Genomic DNA, 7,754 nt, shown 5'->3' with positions numbered 1-7,754 from the left:
TCTCTGGTCCTTTGGTATGTTCTACATTCTGTCAGAATATGTTTTATCGTCAGGGGTTGGAAACACTCATTGCAGCGGGGCTGTTCTTTTACCTCCGCAAAGAGGTACGAATGAGTGAGGGCAGAGTGCCCTATTCTCAGGCGCGTAATCATGACCTCTTCCCTCCGAATTTTCCGGATGGAAGAGGACCATGGTGAAACGACCGGTTTTATTGCCCTGAGTTTATTATTTTGCAGAGACTGCCAAGCCTCCTTCCACTGTTGCAAGACCGAGTTCCGCAGGGCAGCCTTTACGTCCTCCATTGGAACCAAGGTGGAGTCGGTCTCGGGTTTTCGAAGGGCATCCTTTGCTGCCTGGTCAGCTTTTTCGTTACCTCTTATGCCGACGTGACCAGGAGTCCATATAAAGGAGACCCTGTTCCCCTTTCTCTGAAGGGACAACAGGGTATAATGGATCTCCTGGACTATCGGGTGCACAGGTGCAAAGACCGATATAGATTTTAGGGCGATCAACGAGTCTGTGCAGATGAGGAAAGAGCCATTGCTTTCTTTTATTTCTCCTAGGGCCGTCCTTATGGCTGACAGCTCGGCTGTGAAAATGCTGCAAGAAGTGTCCAGTTTTTTCCTCACGACTCCATGGTAGTGGGACACGACCGCATAGGCACATGCAGATTCTGACTTTGCCCCGTCGGTGTAGACGGGGACAAAGTCCGAAAGTGAACCGAGGACGGCACCGAAGAGCTGCTGGTATTCGGAATCGGTCGTCTTGGCTTTGCGGCGTGCATTGGCAATGAGTTTAATATCCGACATTGGCGTTTACCAAGGCGGATACTTAGCATAGGAGACGGGGCATATTTGAGGAAATGTAAAATTTACCTCGTTAATAAAATCATTAAAACGAACGGCAAAGGGCCTAGTTGCCCTTCTCCGCCTGTTAAATAAGTCTAAAAACCGTTGGTTAAAAACTATGTTAAAACAAGGGTGGATTGTCTCTGATAAAATTTTACAGGCATAGTTGCCCATTAAAATCATCCTGCGGGTTTCCAACGGAGGCTCCCCTGCGTCTGCAAGTAAGCTTGGGACTGGGCTTGTTCTAAATGCCCCGGTGGCCAACCGTATCCCAGCATTGTGGACACATTTAAGTGGTCTCAAGTAAGACTCTCGTCCTGAGGAATACACTATGGAACCATAGTCCAGTTTCGATCGCACCAAGCCTCTGTACAATAAAAGCATGGTGGTGCGGTCTGCTCCCCAAGTGGAGTGAGTTAAAAACTTTAAAACCTTGAGGGTTTGGCGACACCTCTCGCGTAACACGCGGATATGCTCCCGCCAGTTCAGCTTTTGGTCCAGGATCATGCCGAGAAAGCGGACGGACTCCACAAATGGAAGGATCCTACCCAACAGGGTTAGGGTCGGGGTAACGTGGTAACCGCGAAGACGGTGAAAGTGCACGCATTTCGTTTTCTCCGTGGAGAAACGTAATCCATTCTTTCGCGACCACTCTCCCAGTTTGTTTAGAGTCACCTGGGCTTGCCTGGAAGCAGTAGTAGTAGTATTTTTGTTTATGGGGTGCATCGACGGCTGAGGTCATTTTGCACCACGTCGAAACTTTTAAAAACCACAGTTAAGGTTTAATAAATAAATAAATAAATAAATAAATAGATAAATATTAAAAACAAATGACATCGACAAGAATAAAAATACCAAGGCTAAAGTTGCCTTATTAGGCCAGTTTCCTTTAAAAATAATAAAACCTTGCTTAAAGAGTTGGGGTCATCTCCTAATATTTGTTTCAAATCTCCCCTTACATGAAACTTTTCTCTAGCCCTTATATATTTTTGGCACTGCGTAAGAATATGTTTCATTGTAAGGGGCACGTCGCACTCATTGCAGCGCGGTTGCACTTTTCCCTCCGTGAAGAGGTACGAGTGTGTGAGGGCAGAGTGCCCTATCCTCAAACGCGTAATCGTGACCTCTTCCCTCCGATTCTTTCGGATTGAAGAGGGCCATGCCGAAACAACCGGTTTTATCTCCCTAAGTTTATTATTTATTAGGGACCGCCAGGCTTCTTTCCACTGGTTTAGGACATTGTGCCGCAGAGCGGCCTTTATGTCCTCCACCGGTACCAAAGAATGATCGCACTCATTTTGGTCCAGGGCTTCCTTCGCTGCTTTGTCGGCTTTTTCGTTGCCAGGTATTCCCACATGACCAGGAATCCACATAAAGGATACCCTGGTCCCCTTTCTCTGAAGGGATAAGAGGCTATGGTGGATCTCTTGGACTATCGGGTGCATTGATGAGAACGCCGATATGGATTTTAAGGCGCTCAACGAGTCCGAACAGATGAGAAAAGAGCCGTTATGGTCGTTTAGTTGTTTTAGGGCGGTTCTTATGGCTGACAGTTCGGCTGTGAATATACCGCAAAGCGTGTTCAATCTTTCCCTCACGACTCCATGGTAGCGGGAGACGACCGCATAAGCACATGCGGACTCCGACTTCGACCAATCGGTGTAGACCGGTACGAAGTCCGGGTGCGATCCGAGGAAGGCGTTTAAGAGTCCTTGGTATTCTGACTCGGGTAGTAGTTTTAGGGGTTTGTAGGGTGCGTCGACAGCTATGGTCATTTTGCACCACTGTCATTACGTAAAACTTATGTTCCTTTTAAACTAGGAATAAGTAAACAAATAAATACGAATAAATATATAAATAAATAAATTAAACAAAAAAAAAAAAAAGGAAAATGCTAAAATCAAAAGCATTAAAATTATGAGCTCCAAAGCTAAAGCTGCCCCATTAAACCAGTATACCTTAAGAAACTTAAGACTCGGTTTATAGACCCAGAGTCATCCCCTAAAATATTTCTTAAGTCTCCCCTTATCTTCAACATGTCTCTGGCCCTTTCGTATGTTTTACATTCCGTCAGGATATGTTTTATCGTCAGGGGTTGGAGGCACTCATTGCAGCGGGGCTGTTCTTTTACCTCCGCAAAGAGGTACGAATGAGTGAGGGCAGAGTGTCCTATTCTCATGCGCGTAATCATGACCTCTTCCCTCCGAATGCTCCGGATGGAAGAGGACCATGGGGAAACGACCGGTTTTATTGCCCTGAGTTTATTATTTTGCAGAGACTGCCAAGTCTCCTTCCACTGATGCAGGACCGAGTTCCGCAAGGCGGCCTTCACGTCCTCCATTGGAACCAAAGTGGAGTCGGTCTCGGGTTGTCGAAGGGCATCCTTCGCTGCCTGGTCAGCTTTTTCGTTGCCTCTTATGCCGACGTGACCAGGAGTCCATATAAAGGAGACCCTGTTCCCCTTTCTCTGAAGGGACAACAGGGTATAATGGATCTCCTGGACTATCGGGTGCACAGGTGCAAAGACCGATAAAGATTTTAGGGCGCTCAACGAGTCGGTGCAGATGAGGAAAGAGCCATTGCTTTCTTTTATTTCTCCTAGGGCCGTCCTTATGGCAGACAGCTCGGCTAGGAAATGCTGCAAGAAGTGTGCAGTTTTTTCCTCACGACTCCATGGTAGTGGGACACGACCGCATAGGCACATGCAGATTCTGACTTTGACCCGTCGGTGTAGACTGGGACTAAGTCAGAAAGTGAGCTGAGGACGGCACTAAAGAGCTGCTGGTATTCGGAATCGGTCGTCTTGGCTTTGCGGCGTGCACTGGCAATGAGTTTAATATCCGGCATTGGTGTTAACCAAGGCGGATACTTAGCATAGGAGACGGGGCATATTTGAGGAAATGTAAAATTTACCTCATTAATAAAATCATTAAAACGAACGGCAAAGGGCCTAGTTGCCCTTCTCCGCCTGTTAAATAAGTCTAAAAACCGTTGGTTAAAAACTATGTTAAAACAAGGGTGGATTGTCTCTGACAAAATTTTACAGGCATAGTTGCCCATTAAAATCATCCTGCGGGTTTCCAACGGAGGCTCCCCTGCGTCTGCAAGTAAGCTTGGGACTGGGCTTGTTCTAAATGCCCCGGTGGCCAACCGTATCCCAGCATTGTGGACACATTTAAGTGGTCTCAAGTAAGACTCTCGTCCTGAGGAATACACTATGGAACCATAGTCCAGTTTCGATCGCACCAAGCCTCTGTACAATAAAAGCACGGTGGTGCGGTCTGCTCCCCAAGTGGAGTGAGTTAAAAACTTTAAAACGTTGAGGGTTTGGCGACACCTCTCGCGTAACACGCGGATATGCTCCCGCCAGTTCAGCTTTTGGTCCAGGATCATGCCGAGAAAGCGGACGGACTCCACAAATGGAAGAATCCTACCCAACAGGGTTAGGGTCGGGGTAACGTGGTAACCGCGAAGACGGTGAAAGTGCACGCATTTCGTTTTCTCCACGGAGAAACGAAATCCGTTCTTTCGCGACCACTCTCCCAGTTTGTTTAGAGTCACCTGGGCTTGCCTGGAAGCGTTTGGCAGTCGTGTCGACCGGCAAAATATGGCTAAGTCGTCCACATAGAGCGATGCCATCATCGGGGCTTTGATGCATTCCACCACGTCGTTGATGGCGATGGCAAATAACGTCACGCTCAGTACTGAACCCTGGGGTACCCCGTTCTCCTGTGTAAAAGATCGGGATAAGTGCTTCCCAGTCCTTACTTTAAAAAGGCGGTTAGTTAAAAAATTCCTGATAAATAGGGCCATGTTGCCTCTAAATCCCCACTTGTGGAGCGTGTTGAGGATTCTCCATCGCCACACACTATCATAGGCCTTCTCCAGGTCGAAAAAGACTGCTATGACGTGTTGACGGTGGAGAAAGGCTTCCTGGATGGAGTTCTCAGTGCGAACCAGATGGTCTGTCGTGGACCTGCCACGCCGAAAGCCGCACTGAGCGTCGGAGAGCAGGTGTCGACTCTCCAAGCACCACATGAGACGTCGGTTTACCATCCGTTCCATCACCTTGCACAGGCAGCTGGTGAGAGATATGGGACGGTAGTTGTTCGGGTCATTTTTGTCCTTGCCCTGTTTTGGGATTGGTATCACGATGGACTCTCGCCAGGCATTTGGAAAACTGCCCTCGTTCCAAAGTTGGTTGAGGGTATTTAGGACCTCCCCAATCGCAGTTTCCGGAATGTTCCGGAGAAATGCGTTGTGGATTTCGTCCGCCCCTGGCGAGGTGTAATGGGAGTCTTCGATGGCGGATTTAAGCTCCCAGGACGTAAAAGGCTCATTGTAATATTCGCTTGTAGGACCTGCACCGAAATTGAGAGGGACTCTCTCGCATCGCCTCTTCAGGTTCGCAAAGTCCGCGGCATAGCCCTCGTCACTGCTATTGGCCGCGAACTGACTGGCAAATATGTTGCTTATTTCGGCAGGTGAATTAACCACCCGGCCAGCAACAAGCAATGGCGAGATGACAAATGAGCCCTTGGACCCGGAGATTTTCTTGACTTTGTCCCATACCTGACCAAGCGGCGTGCGATGGTTGATGGTAGAGACGTATTCTATCCAGGAAGCCCTCTTGGCCTCCTTCACGGCCCTTCGAGCTCGCGCTCTCAGGCGGCGGTACGATGCCAGATTAGTTGCCGTGGGATATTTTCTAAAAATATTCAATGCTTTTTTCCTCGCCCGAATCGCCCGGTCGCATTCCCCGTTCCACCAAGGGACAGGAGCTCGATTAATGTTCCCGGACGTACGAGGGATACTTTTGGTAGCTGCCGCCAACAGCGTTGAACTTAGTTTATCGACGTTGTGCAACGCGTCGAAACTTGCGTCGTGTTTATATGTAAACGTACGCTTGAAAAGTGGCCAGTCCGCACGGTTAATACGCCACTTTTCCGGAGGTTTTGAAATGGTGGGCGAAGAGTCTTCTTTAACGAGTAGAAGAGGAAAATGGTCACTCCCACAGAGATCGTTGTGGGTGGAAATTTTCAGCTTTGGGGCTAGACTTCTCGAGCATAGACAAAGATCTATTGCTGAGAATTCCCCATTGAAGCTGTTAAACCGGGTTTTTTCGCCGCTATTTAATAAAAACAGGTTAAAATCCTCAATAAAGTTGGATAAAATTCGACCTCTCCTATTACTTTGGGTTTCTGGCCCTCCCCAGAGAGGATCATGGGCATTAAAATCTCCCATCAAAATGAACGGCTGAGGAAGCTGGTGGACAAGGGCTTCAAGGTTCAGGCGGGTCACCGGTGCACCCTCTGGCAGATACACGTTGCATAACGTCATCCTCTCAGGGGTATGCACCGTGACAGCGACGGCCTGGAATGGAGAGTTCAGTTGGACTCGCGAGGTGAAAAGGGCCTCACGGGCCGCAACTGCTACTCCCCCTTGGGCTCGTTGGCCACTTAGGTCATCCGTTCTAAAAACAGTGAACCCCTTCAGAATACCCTTATCTTCAGCCTTAAAATGGGTCTCTTGGAGACAAATACAAGAGGGTTTAAAATCTTGGATTAAAATGGCCAGCTCCTCCTTGTGCCGATAAAAGCCATTGCAGTTCCACTGCAGAATGGAACACATTTAAAGTGTTAAATTAAAATAAATAAATAAATAAATATATAAATAAATAAGATGACTAAAAAGGGAGATGACCAACTCTATTGAGGTTATCGCTTGAAGCGATGTTTCCTCTTCCACTCGTTTGCGAAGACCTCAGTATCAGAGATACTCTGGTCCTCTTCAATTACCTCCGGCTTCTTTGGCTTGACTGGAGGCGGCGGGGAAGGTGTGTTCTCACGCCCTTTTGGCGTGTTCCCCTTGGTGGTTTTTAGTGGGCTCTTCTTTGAAGGGCCCACAGGAGTAGGTGGCTCCTTGTCCACCTTACTCTTTCCATCCTTCACCCTTTTTGGTTTAGGCACTTGCGTGGTTTCTATTGGGGATTCTTTCGGGATCTCTGTCTGCGTGGCGATGGTACACTTTACACATTGCGTGGTTGCAACGGAAGCAAAGGACCGGGAGAAAGTTGGAGCGATTAGCGCCCTGTATTTTCTCCTCGCTTCCGCATATGGGATTTTTTCCAGTGTTTTTATCTCCATGACTTTCCTCTCTTCTTTCATCTTCGGGCAATCACGAGAGTACACTGGGTGTGTACCCTCGCAATTCACACAAAGAGGTTCCGAAGAGCACTCTTTATCCTCGTGCGCGTCTTTGCCACAGCGCGGGCAGGTGGCCTTGCCCTCGCAGCGCGACGCGACATGGCCGAACCGTTGGCATTTGAAACAACGCACGGGATTTGGGATGAATGGCCTCACTGGTACCGATTCATAGCCCACAAACACCTTGTCGGGTAGTCTATCACGCGCTAACGTCAAGATCACGGAGGTGCTGTTTACGTTTTCTCCGTTGCGCCTCGTGGTGAGTCGACGACAATCAGTCACTCCCTGAGAGAACATTTCTCTCTTGATTTCTTCGATGTCCACGTATAGAAGGTCGTAGTGACTGATAACTCCCCGACAGGTGTTAAGAGTGCGGTGCACCTCCACCTTAATCGGAATGTCATGGAGCGTTCCCATAGCAAGTAGTTTTTCGCTCTGTGTGTCGTTCAGGGTCTCTATAAGTAGTGTACCATCCCTGAGCTTCTTCACGCTCTTTGGGTCCCCAGGCACAATCTGTGATAACACTCTGCGAATTAAGAAGGGAGAAACCTTTCTCAAGGTCTCACCTTCCTTTGCACAAGACATAATTAAATAGCGCTTACATGCGCCAATACACTTTTCTCCCCCGCCGGTGTCCGGACGGGATCTTTTAAGTGGTGGAAAGGGTTTTTCCTCCATAATAATAAATGATTCGTCCCTC

Source organism: Hetaerina americana, unplaced genomic scaffold, assembly GCF_022747635.1.
Source record: "Hetaerina americana unplaced genomic scaffold, ioHetAmer1.1.p SCAF_36, whole genome shotgun sequence".
Taxonomy (NCBI): Eukaryota; Metazoa; Arthropoda; class Insecta; order Odonata; family Calopterygidae; genus Hetaerina; species Hetaerina americana.
The sequence above is the reverse complement of the archived record's forward strand: the minus strand, read 5'-3'. Positions refer to the sequence as shown.